Source organism: Pan paniscus, chromosome 9 (assembly GCF_029289425.2).
Source record: "Pan paniscus chromosome 9, NHGRI_mPanPan1-v2.0_pri, whole genome shotgun sequence".
Classification (NCBI taxonomy): Eukaryota; Metazoa; Chordata; class Mammalia; order Primates; family Hominidae; genus Pan; species Pan paniscus.
Window position 1 is genome coordinate 128,035,646 of NC_073258.2, and position 13,735 is coordinate 128,049,380.

At 35.3% G+C, this 13,735-nt stretch overlaps 1 long non-coding RNA gene across 1 annotated transcript; it reads left to right on the forward strand.

Annotated features, from left to right (window-relative positions):
* Positions 1-5,587: 5,587 nt before the first annotated feature.
* Positions 5,588-9,538, forward strand: LOC134731170 (uncharacterized). Its single transcript, XR_010113303.1, has 3 exons — positions 5,588-5,715; positions 6,587-6,746; positions 8,056-9,538. It is a non-coding gene; the product is annotated as an uncharacterized LOC134731170 (long non-coding RNA).
* The last annotated feature ends 4,197 nt before the right edge of the window (positions 9,539-13,735 follow it).

The following is a 13,735-nucleotide window of genomic DNA, read 5'->3' on the forward strand; positions in this document are numbered from 1 at the left end:
AAAGGTATGTCATAAAGTAAAAGCCTTATCCATATGTAATAAGCAAAGGTGGAGTAAATTAGAATTAGAGATCTGAATTCTAGGATTTTGGGAAGAACTCTCTGAAACTATACAGAAGAACTAATTGATTCCTAATAAGAGCTATCTCTCATCCTGGCTAACATGGTGAAACCCCATCTCTACTAAAAATACAAAAAAATTAGTTGGGCATGGTGGCACGTGCCTGTAGTCCCAGCTACTCAGGAGCCTGAGGCAGGAGAATCACTTGAACCCAGGAGGCAGAGGTTGCAGTGAGCTGAGATCGCACCATTGCACTCCAACCTGGGAGACAGGGTAAGACTCCTTCTGGGAAAAAAAAAAAAAGAGAGCTATCTCCAAGTAGAAATCATGCTGGGGCTGGTTTAATAAATGCATGTGTTTTATGTCTTAAATACAGTTTTAAAAGTGATCAGAAAGTTTATTTTCTTAAGTAGTGTTAACATATCTCCTTTGAGTGTTTGGGAAGCTGTGGCAGAGCAGGTGGGCATGTAGTCTTTGAAAGCAGACAAATGACTTTTCAAATTTTTATTCCTCCATTCGTTAACTCTTTCATCTTGAGCATTTTACTTAGCTGTTCTAAATGCCCATTTCTCATCTTTAACCTGAGAATAATAAAACCCAACCAACAGGAGACTTATAATAATTCCATGAGATAATGTAAGGTGTCTGTCCCACAAGAGTGTGCACAATTCATTTTCTTTGAACTTTTCCCCCACAGAATAAAATGTGCTTCCCTTCAGACACATCAAGTTGATGTCATTTGATCTCTTGTCAGCAGGAATTGTATTTAAATTTTTTAATTTTTAAATTAGCATGCAATCAAATCGAATCTATGAATGTTACCATATTTATAGATTGATATAACCACAGAATGCATAACAGTTACATCTCCACCAAAACACTCCCTTGTGCTATTACTCTGTAGCCTCCCCATACCCCTAATTCTTGGCAAACACTGATATATCCTCTATCTCTACAGGTTTGTCTTCCTGAGACTATCATATACATGGAATTATGCGCTGTATAAACTTTTGAGACTAGCTTCTTTCAGGTCATATAATGCCTGTGAGATTCATCAAAGTTGCATGTGTCAATGGTTTGTTTCTTTCCATTGCTGAATGGTATCTCATTGTATGGATGTGTCACCGTTTGCTTATCTATTCACTCATTAAAAGACACTTGAATTGCTTCCAGATTTGGCAACTATGACTAGAGCTGCTATGAACATTCGATGTACTGGTTTTTGTATGAATACAAGTTATTATATCTCTAAGACAAAATACCCAGGAATAGAATTTCTGGGTCATATGGTAAATATTTGTTTAGCTTTATAAAGCCTGACAAGCTAATATGTGTTCTCACTAGCTACATATGCTCTGTGTCCTCACTAGCACCTAACATTATCAGGATGTTTTATTTTAGCCATTCTAAAAGGCCTAGAGAGGTGTCTCACATGGTTTTAATTTGCATTTTCCTAATGGCTAGTGATATTGATAATCTTTTCCTGTGTTTCTTCATTTATTTATTTATTTTTTTTTAGAAAGAATCTCACTCTTTTGCCCAGGTGGTAGTGCAATGGCGCGATCTCGGCTCACTGCAACCTCTGTCTCCCAGGTTCAAGTGATTCTCCTGCCTCAGCCTCCCCAGTAGCTGGGATTACAGGCACGCACCACCATGCCCAGCTAATTTTTGTATTTTTTTTTTAGTAGAGACGGGGTTTCACCATGTTGGTCAGGCTGGTCTCGAACTCCTGACCTCGTGATCCGCCTGCCTCGGCCTCCCAAAGTGCTGGGGTTACAGGTGTGAGCCGCTGTGCCTGGCCTCTTCATTTATTTTTTAACCATACATGTCCTCTTTTAAGTAAAGGGTCTGTTCAAGGTTGTTGTTTTTTTTCATGTTTGTTTTTTGCCTATTTTAAAATTGGGTTGTTTGCTTTTTACTGTTGAAATTGTGTTACCTGTTAATTTGAGAGTTAACATCTTTATCTTATTAAGTCTTCTAATCCATGAGCACTGTATGTCTCTCCATTTAGTATGTTCTTTTATTTCTTTTATCAGAATTTTGTAATGTTCAACCTGGAAATACAGTGTAAGTTATGTTACTTTTATAACTAAGTATTTTGTGTTTTTTTAAAGCTATTGAAGACTTTTCTTTTTGAGTTCTGAAATTTCATTGCCATTATATAGAAATATAATTTGGTTTTGTATGTTGACTTTGGGAAACTCATTTATTCATCCCAAGAGCTCCTTTGTCGTTTTCTTGGGACTTTTCTACATTCAGAATTATGTCATCTGTGAGTAGGGATAGTTTTATTTTTTTCCAGGCGTCTCCTAAAGTGTTATCTGTCCAAGGTTAATGACTACCTCCTGGTTTTATGCGACTGTGTGTCTACACTGAGAAAGAGGAGGAAAAATGTGAAATTGTCTACCAGTTTCTTGGTACTTTAAATTTGTATCTTCTTTTCCAACCCTCCAGCTATTTTTTACCACTAGAGTCCTCAAAGAGATGCTCCATCCTGTCTGCACAGGTTTTACAGCTACATTCAACAGGAGAGACAATGTGAATTGTGCTTACCCATTTTACCTCAAACCAAAACCTAAGATTGATTTGGGACCTTTTTTCTCCAGTAGTTAAGTTTATTTGTATTTCTCCATCTATACTCTGTTTTTCATTTCTGACCCTTAAGTTCCTTTTCTGACCTTAGTCCTAGATAGATAGCCAGGGTTGTGAGTATGAGGCATATCAGTGGAACAGAGTAAAACCAAGTGGATATTGAACACTGAGCTTTGGTTTCCTTAGCACTGTGCTCTCAAAAATTGAGTTAAATGAGTCTGGACACAGGACAAGAGAAAACTTTAACTCGGCTTATGTTCAGATTATTTCAAATTAGTGAGTTAATGAACCCCTTAAGCCACAGAAATTATCTGTATCAATTCACAAAACAGGAAATCAATGAACGCTTTCTTTGGCTGGCAAGTGTGGTTGTTGGAAATTCTGTGACATTTGCTTTTTAAAATGTGAGTGTGTGCGTGTGTTGCCAGCATCGGTGACGGGCTGCAGCGAGAGGTGGCTTGGGGACCCAGTCAATGGAAAGAAAGAAATGGAGGAAAGTGGTGATGGGAACCCTGGAGAGCTTGTTCTGACGGCTTTTACTGATTTCATCGGGTTTCGTCTCTTGCTCTGGAGTCATCATGTAAACTTGGGTCTCTGGGAACATCTTTCCTTTCACAGTGATCTGGCTGATGAGGTTAAATCAGTCTAATCCCATGAAACTGCCTGGTAGCTTCCTGCTGTTTCAGAATCAACTGTGGAAGAAAAGTCATCCCCGCCTTTAAGTTGCTGTCCTTAGTCGCAATGCATTCGGCGTTTCGGTAGCGACGCAAACACCAGCACATTTCAGGCATCGCTTTAATATTAATACTTCTTCCTATTCTCTCATTTCCACTGCACCCAGAGGCTCTAAGAGCTGGTCTGCAACACCGCCATCTGGTGGCTCCAAAGCTACATGGACGAAAAAACCAAAATCTTGCTGGTTTTTAGTTTTTTGTTGCTACTGCTGTTGTTGTTTTGCAAGCCATTTCTTCTGCTGCTTTCAGTTGACTTAGGATGAACTTATGGAAGATTTGTGCATCATTTTATGCCTCTGCTCAAGCCATTTTTATCTTCCTGGGGGCACATGCCCAGAGGCGTCCGAGGTCAAGAAGAAAGAAAATAGAGGGATTTGGAAAGCAACAAGGGTTTCTGATAAGAAACTCTAAGAATTATAGAGAGAAAATGGTGCTACTGGGATGCATCTGATGTGAACGTAGTTGTATGAAGTTTCCTTGTCTTCTTGGGTAATTTCAGGAGTTTTTAGTCTTCACACAGACAATAGACAACATGTTTGAACTGGGAGATCTTTTTGCATGGACATTTCTGGGTTTTGGAGTCATTGGTAGAGAAAATGACTTCCACACCAAACTTCCCCCTGCTCAGTCCCATCCCTTAGCCCCTTCTCCAGCCTTAGCCCCTAAAAGTGCTTTGTTGTTTCATGTGTAATGATTTTTCCTTCCAAACAAATCTGGAGAGTTTTACTGTTCCCTGAAATTTTGAGTATTCTAGTTGAAAATGCCAAAATGAACACTAGCTGCTTCAGTAATCCTGATAGGAACATAAGTTTGTAAGAAACAGGAATCTGTGCTGTGTTTTTATTTTACTCCTGTGGGCATCTCATCTTTCTCCCCAAGTTACTCACCTTAGGAATTCCTTTTTCATTTTTTTCCAATTTCTCCTTAATGTGATGTGTGTATATTTTTGTATGTATGTATACATGTGTGAGTGGGGTGTATGTATGTGTGCTATATATTCTCTTTACTAAACTTAAATTCCTGCATAAATAAGAAAAAAAAGAGGCACCTCTGCCTTTCAGGAGTGACTGTTCTTCAAGATTTTTAACTATGCCTCCAGGTTGTGTCCCCACCCCTCAGAATCTTGTCAATTAGAGCATTCACTGCAAGATCTGAAGACGTGGTAGCAAAAGCATCAGCATTGCTGCCTAGCTTTCTCCCCTTCATCATTTGTCCCGCAGTTGTCAACCAAGTTCAACCTATTTGAGAGTTGTCATAAAAGCCAGCTAGAAGCTCAGAAATTAGTGTTAATACAGCAGCCTCTTCACTCTAAGCAATGAAAAGAGACTGGTTATTGAGCAACAGAAAAGATACAGTGAAGATGAAATGGTACCAAATTATCTATATGCTGTATGACCAATCTCTGGACATTTGAGTATCAAAGTGATTTATTATTACACATGAACTTAGAAACATTTAAGGACAGAGACTAAAGCTATTTCATATCCTCCCCCTACCCCCTGCCATCCAAAATCTTAAGAACTTGGAAATTACATACTAGTTCACTCAAAAACATACATAGAGACTTAATGATCAGTTGGAACCCAAGTTCCAACTTTATTATAGTCAAACTCATGAAAAGTCTATAATTATCTGGATCACTGATAATAGTTGTATCAAGAATACAGAAGTAAAAGAAAAATTAAGGTTTCCTGACAATCCAAAATTATGTCACAGATCCCATTTACCAAAACTTACATTTTAGTTCTTCATTCATAGGTGAATTTCTTAAACCCATAGTCAATTTACATAAATGACTTAATTTTCATAGAATTATCTCAATAAGTTTGGCCAAAACCACATTAGAGATACAAAGTTTGGCAGTGAAATTCTGGTTTAGGCAAACAGGCTTACAACACTAGGGCATTACAGGTAACAATTTGGGGAAATTTTTTTAAACACACAAAAATAAAATCAAGAAGTCAGCGTTCCAGTGGCCTGGGACATTTTGTATAGGAGTTAGTAGCCTCATCAATCACAATACTTCTAAGTATCCTAGGGTATTATAGCATCGCATAAAACATTAACTGTACCCCAGAATCTAGATTATGCTCTTCGTCCTCTGTTTGAAAGGCAATGAATATGTATGATATATTTTAGGGCTATTTCCACAACAAAATGGTTGAAAATATTAAAGATACATAACAGTGAAACCCTCTGCTTTACAGAAATCAGACATATTACTGATGTATTTCTGGCACCAGAATGGACCTGCTGAAGAATCCCAGTCACTATAAGTGTATAGGCAAAAATGTCTGACAGTAGCATGAATGTTCTTGAAAAATTGAATGTAAGTAGAACTGAAGGTAGGAGAAGAATGTTAATTTCATGGAGGTGATTGTTAGTACAGAATTTGGGATAGAAAGGAAGTAATGGGAAGGAGGAGTGAAGAAAGGAGAGAATTAAAAACAAAGTCATATATTCATATACCATATTGTTTATTAATTAAACAAATTTTACTGAATATCCCACAACAAAATCAAAAACAAATATTGGTCTCTGAGATAGTTCTAGCATCCAAATTTCTTGGCTAATCTCCTAAGTAAATATCTTAAAGAATCAAAAGTCAGAGAACAAAAAGTATAAATCCAAAATGTGTGTGGGGGGAGCAATTTAGAACATTTTTAGACCCTTGTAACTCAAATTAGAATCTATGGATCAGTAGCATCAACTTCATTTGGGTGCTTGCTGAAAATGCACTTCCAGGAATTATCAACATGTGACTCGTGCAGTTACATAGGGCCTTATGCTCAGAAGGGCTCTGGGATTGGTTTAATATGTTGTTTTTGCCATCTTGAAATTCTTAATTTTTGAACAAGGGTCCCTGAATATTCACTTTGCACTGGACTCCACACATCATGTAGGTCCTGTGCAGGCTCTTGGGCCCCACATCTGAGCTGCTGAACAAGAATCTGAATTTTGTCTTCAGGTGATCTCCCTGTGCCCTAAAATTTAAGAAACATTATTTTCAACCATAAAGAACAATTTTAATACGTAGTATTTTTTTTTCTCTTGTATCACGTGTACCATTCACATGTTTTATTGTTCATTGCTCCTGCTTTAAGTTAGCGGACGATTCGCTTACATAACCTACTATACGAATGACCTTCATCGTTGGTATTTTGTGTAACTGCTGCTCAATGTGTGTGTCTTCTTAACAGGTTTCTCCTTCATGAAACAAAGGGTGAGCACCATTTTCAGTTCAAAATGTGGGTAACAGGATAAAGTCAGAAAATCAGTTAAAATTGGAAGAAAAGGAAGAAATAAGAGGAAACTAAGGAAAGAAGGCCAAAGAAGAAGTGGAAAAGCAATATTGAAAGAGTGAGATTGTTAACATTGTTGTATCATAAAGAACTTGTGTTGTCTTTGTCTTGGGTTCTTGGCATGGAACTTTTAAAATCTTTGGGATTTCCTAAGTGTTAAACGTGTCTTTGTTTTTTATGAACATCTCGGATCACACCAGAGTGTAGGATAATGGGGTGATTCACAGCGGGCCCAATGATAGCTTCAGGAAGCGGGCTGGTCAACAGAAAGGACAACCGTGTGATTAGAAGGTTGGCCTTTGAGTCGGCCCAATCTCCAGGGAGAGGGGAGTGACTGGACTTAAAGTTCAATTACATGTCCAGTGGCTTAAGCAGTCATTCCTATGTAATAAAACCCAATAAAAACTCTGGACACTGAAGCTCAAGTGGAGCTTCCTGGTGGTGTGAATATGTTGATGTGACAAGAGGGTGGCAGACCCTGATTTCACAAGAAGGTTCAGAGCTCTGCATTTGAAACCCTCCCAGACTTCACCCTATATGTCTATTATTAAGTTGTTCCTGATTTGCATCTTTTATAATAATAAAAACTTAAGTCCAGCACTTTCGTAAGTTTTATGAGTTATTCTAGCAAATTATCAAACCTGAAGGGATCTTGGAAACCCTGGAATTTGTAACCAATAGTTCAGAAATGCTGGCGATCTCAAAAATATGGCTGGCATCTGAATTGGTGATAGTCTTATTGAGAATTGTGCTCTTTAGCCTGTGGAGTCTGCATTAACTACAGGTGGTTAGTGCTAGAATTAAACTGTAGTCCCCAGTGGATAGCCAGATAGCTGGTATTAGAGCAAAGGTGAAAAAGTAAATGCAAGATGTTGACTCTGTTTTATGTCTCCACTGAGGTCAAGTCCCTGGTCACATAGATGCACACTGAACTGCAATATGTCATTCGAAAGTGATGGCTTTGGGATGACTGATTGCAGTTCAGCATGCATAAGCCAAGCTTGCAATAAGCCAAGCTTGTACTCTGCTTTATACACATAAAGCTGGTGGCCTGTACAGGTCATGAGACTCAGAAAGAAGATGCCTGTTCATTCTCAAAGTAAGCTCCCAAAGCTCCTGAAGACAAGGGGATGGGAGAAGCAAGGGAAGAGAGTGGGAAGTGGGGAAAACATATTGTTTTCTGTAGCTGGGAAGTTCTAGCATCATAAAAATGGGACTAATGATCTAAGAACCCTTGCTACCTCAAAATCGGAAGTCCTTAATCTTTTTGGACTGCATAAATGCACTTCATAATAAAAGTTGTAGACTCTTAGTTCAAAAAATTCAGCTACAAATTAAATTTTGCTTATAATTTCATCGGTTTACAGGCCTTCTGAAACCCATTCATGGTTATCTGTTCCAGTGACTCAAGGTAAGAGCCCCTGTGTTATGCAATAGCATGGATTGGTGAATTCAGTGGTGCCTGAATTTGATATGCTAACTGACCTTTGTCATTTAGACTTGGATATATTGCCTAACTTCTCAATTTGTACCTTTCATAATTTTTGTGAAAGTCACATTTGACATAAAATAGAAATCCAATAAGTGGTAGCTGTTATCATATTCCTGAAAACCCATCTGCTAATAATATGCATGTGTGTTAGTAGATTTATTTTTTCTCTTCCTTTAAAGAAATATATAATAAACAAATATAATATATATGTGCTTAATTGTATAGAGAAGTGCTCACTGTTAAATAAAATAAATAAATTTGTGAAAAAGAAAATGGGGTCAGGTGTAGTGGCTCACACTTGTAGTCCCAGTGCTCTGAGAGGCCAAGGCAGCAGGATCACTTGAAGCTGGGAGTTTGAGACCAGCCTGGGCAACATAGCAAGATTCCATCTCTATAAAAATAAAACTAAAAAAAATTAGCCAGGCATGGTAGTGCATGCCTGTAGTCCTAGCTACTTAAGAGGCTGAGGCAGGAGGATCACTTGAAAGGTTACAGTGGACCATGATCATGCCAGTAGTTCCAGGTTGCAGTTAGCTATGATCATGCCAAATCAAAAAAGAAAATAAAAATTCCATGAACTTCCCATCATCCAGAGAAATCCAGTGCAAATTCCATAGTCTGTTTTCAATGAATAATCAGCATTTCATGTGTCACTAATAGTGGTTTATATCATCATTTAAATATTTGTATAATATTGCATTGATTTAATTCCATTATTTATGAAGCCAAGCTCCTGTTGATACAGGCTTTCAGATTTTAATTATTGTAATTAATGCTGTAAAAAATCCCCCTAATACATACGCTTTTAAAAAGTTGTCTTTCTTTTCCTTAGAAAACATTTCTGTAGGTAAAATTTCTTATTCAAAGAATGTGCACATTTTATACTTTGAAATCTCACCAAATGCAGTCTTGAAAAGTTTAATCAAGTTACATTAGTAATAACAGGACACAGAAACAAAAGTATGGCTAAATCCTACCAACATAACACACTGTAAATCTTTCCAATCTTTAGCAAAATGATAGATGGAAAAAAAATGTCCCTCTTTATGTGCATTTCTTTGATTAAATAGTGATTTTGGATCCTTAGCCTTTATTATTTGATACATTACCTGTTTGTATCTTTTGTTCCTTGTTTTGTTTTTGTCTTGGGGAGAAGGGAGTTTATTTTTATTTTTCATCTTCCCCCACCAGAGATAATTAGGTATTGGGTCATATAAAATTTTTGTCTGGCATAAACAGTTTTGTTTTTCAAATTTCCACTTGCTTTTCAAATTTGCTTATGATGATATTTTTTGACATAAAAGTTAAAAAAAGATGTCATCTATAATCGAATTTTAAGGTGCAGTTTCTATATTTTATATCAGTCATAGAAAATAATATGGTTTTTCAAGAGAGCACTGTAGGATTTTAATTTACACAGTATAAAAATATTTTATAATGCACATCAGTAACCTAATAATCATTTTAAAAAGCCTAGTCTTGATGTAAGATACTCCTAAATGGAAGATACTGATTACCATCAAAGACTTTCCAAAACTCCCAAACTTTGGACTTGCAGTCTCTTAGAAGGCAGGTTAGTTATCAAAGATAGAGCAAAATCTTAAATAAAGAGAACTGGTTTAAAATGTTGATTTACCACTTAGCAATTAGGTGATATGTGGAAAATCAACTCTCTGAGTCCAGATCTGTTAAATATGTTAAAATCATACACATTATCTAATCATAATGTTAATTACTCCATAAATATTTGTTTAAAATGTTCGATTTGTTGTGTTTTTGAAAATTTTGCAATCACTATAGTTTCCTTCCTCTCTCCCTTCTTCTCTTCCTTCCATCTTTCCTTTCCTTGTATCTTTTTGTAATCATACTTCACTTTTTATAGCTTGATTTTAAGCAAAACTTTCTGAAATATGTAATTTATGCAAAACTTTTGATAAATGCACAAGCTTAAAAATGACTACCAACACATAAAAATTAAATTACCAGCACTTCGAAGGTCTGAATGTACTTCCTAATCCATTTGCGCCTCTTCTGCCTCCCCCACCTCTTAATAATTATAATATTGCAATCCTGGAATTTGTTTTACTTTTTTTCTGACTTTCTTTATATTTTACTTAATGTACATGTTTCTGAAGTGTATAAAATGGAAGTTGTAATGAATGTATTATCTGCATTTTTAAAAATTCAATGTTGCTTTATGTTTCTGAGATTCACCATATATTTTGAGTTGATTCATATTTGTTGCTTTTATAGTTTTCCACTATATGAATGTACTGAAATTCATTTCTACATTTCCTTAAGCATTTCTATCATTTTTTATGTGTCTTTTGGTGCACAAATGCCTGAATATGGCTAGAATTTTGGAATTCCTGGATTCCAGACAAAGCAAAATTGTTTCTTAAAATAATGACTACCCTGCCAGTAGTGTATTATTATTATTTCCTATTATTATTATCATTTTAAGACAGGATCTCTCTCTGTCGCCCAGGCTGAAGTGCAGTGGCATGATCACAGCTCACTACAGCCTTGACCTCCCTGGCTCAGTCAATCGTCTTGCCTTAACCTCCCTAGTAGTTAGGCATGAGCCACCATGCCTGGCTAATTTTTTTCATTTGTTGTAGAGATGGTGGGGTGTCTCACTATGTTGCCCAGGCTGGTCTAGAACTACTGAGCTCAAGCAGTCACTCTGCCTCAGCCTCCCACAATGCTAGGATTACAGGCGTGAGCCACTGTGCCAGGCCTATTTCCTATATTTTTCATCGCTTTGAAGAGTCAGACTTTCTAATTTTTGCCTATTTCATGACTGTCAAATGCCATTTTATTATGATTTTAACTTACATGTACCTCCTTGTTAGCCATGTTGAACATATTTTCTTATGTTTTTGGCCAAACATTTTTCTTTTCTGTGAAAGAATTCAAACCCTTGGCCAACTTTTAATTTGGTTTCCTTTTTTTTATTGATTCATATCATTCTTCATATATACTCTAGACTAAAACATGTCAAATATTACAAAAGTCTATAAAGATAAGCTTCCCATTTCTGGTGTGTCTATTTATTTTCTTTAGGGACCACAATGTGTTTTTAAAATTACATGATATTTAATCCAACTAAGATAAAATGTTGTGTATGACGAGGCCTAAGGAATCAATTTTGTTTCCTTCAAATGAAAAATTAGTTGCCCTAAGATCATTGATTTAAAACTCTTTCCTTTCTTCGCTAATTGGCAATGCCAGTTCTGACATATATCAATTTTCCATTTATATGTGGGTCACTATTTGGGCTCTCATTCTGTTGTATTTATCTATTGATCTATTACTGCACTGTTTTACCACAGTTTATAAGTGTTGATAGCTGGTAGAAAATGTCCTCCTAAATGATCTGATAGATTCAGAAGTGTCTTGGTTGTTCTTGGACTTTTGCTCTACCAAAAAAGTTCAGAAACACCTTTAGTTTCAAAGAAAATTACTAACTTAATGGGATTTTCTTCTGAATTAAATCATTCTGTGGGTCAATGCAGGGAGCACTGACAGTTTTGCAATGCATCTGCTGTTCCACAAAAACAGAATATTTCTACATTTATTCAGGTTTCCTTTAGTTTCTTTCAATAAATATATATGGTATATACATTGTGTATACATAAAGGTTTGCACACATTTTGCTAGTTTTATACCAGGAGTACTTCATATTTTTGGTTTCAGCAGTAATGACATCTTTTAAAAATTATGTAATCTATGTATTTAAGTCTAGTATAATAAATGAAAATGAGTTGTGCATAAGCAGCAGAAAACTTGGAAAAATATTATTTAAAATATTACTGCTTTTTCTATATTTTTATGTTTTTCTGGTTTTTCTACCACAAGAATCTTATCAGTCAATGGTATCAGTTTTATTTCATTCTTCACAGTTCTCTCTGTCTTTCTTTTTTTTCTAGACCCTCCAAACTAACTAGAAAGAACAAAAACTAGAATTCTGTTTGCATTTCTGATGTTAAAGAAAATGCTTTCCAAGTATTACCATTAAACATGGTCTTGCTTCCATTCCTCCATCCACCATCTTTTTCTTTGGTTGATGATAGTAGAAGGGCTAAAAAAGTTCCTTTGAATTTCTAATTTACAAAGAGATTTTATAATTAAGTGCTGGTTATTTTGATAAATGATATTATTCATCTATTGAGGTGATCCTATGTCTGTTAGTGTTATAAATAACATTAGTTGATTTTCTGATTATAAACTACCTTTGAATTCCCACAAAAAGCCAATTAAGTCATTTATTTTATAAACCTTACTGTACAGCTTTATTGGTTGCTAACATTTTGTTTGGGATTTTTGCTTCTATGTTTACAAGTAAAATTGTCATATAATTTTTCTTTCTCATATTTTCCTTATCCGCTTGCAGTGCCGTATTAAAGATGACATTATAAAAATATTTGGGGTGTTGTGTGTTTTTCTCTACACCGGTAGAAATTGAGTAAAACTAGAATTTATTGTTTTCAGATATATTAACAGAACCCACTTGTAAAATTTTCTGACCTTGGTATTACTTTGGGAAAAGGTTTGGAACTATTGATTCGATTATGTAAATTATTATAGAATTATTCAGAATTGTCTTTTTAGGTTGAGTGAATTATGTAGATTTTCTAGGTGTTTGTCCCTTTCATCTAAATTTTCATCTTTATTAACATAAAGATGATAATTATATATTTTGAATATTTTGAATGGCTACTATGTCTGTGGCTGTGTTCTAATTTTTATTTCTAATACTGTTTATTTGTATCTTCTCTTTTTTTTGTGGTCAGTCTGGCCGGTGATCGGTCACTTTTTCAGTCTTTAAAATGAACTCACTTTAGGCCTTTATGTTTTTTTTCTTCTAGTTTATCAATTTCTTCTCATATTTATTCTTACTTTCTGTCTTTTCTTATGTTATTCTTTTTTAAGTGTCAATTTGGATATTTAATTTGTCTAAAAATAATTTCTTCTTCTCTAGCCTAAGGATTTAATAATGTTTATTTTGACATCATATCACAAGCATCTTGGTGATTGTGCAGTATTAAAAGAGTAAATGGTATCTTATTGCCATTGTGTTTTTGTCATTGATGCCTATTTATAAGAATTTTTAAATTTCCAAATTAATATTCTTTTTCCAATTATCTTTTTGCTAATAACTTCCTTGGATTATAAGAATTCCCATTTTTGACATTTGTTGAGATTTGATTTATGGCTCTTTATGTGATCAATATTTGTAAATGTTTCATGTATGCTTAAAAAGAAAGTATATGCTTCAATTGTTGACTGGTACTTTATAAAGGTACACTAGACAAGACTGACAATTTTATTGCTCAAAATTCTTTATTCTCACACATTTTCATCTATCAAAGACCAAGAAGGACATTAAAATTTTTCACAATAATGGATGTTACATAATTTTTCCCCTCAAATTTTGTTAATATTTGCTTCAGATTTCCTCATGCAAAGCTATTAGTGTCATAGAAGTTTCAAATTGTATCATACTTGAAAATGGATCATTATGAGCTGACTATATTTCTTGCTAGTAATAC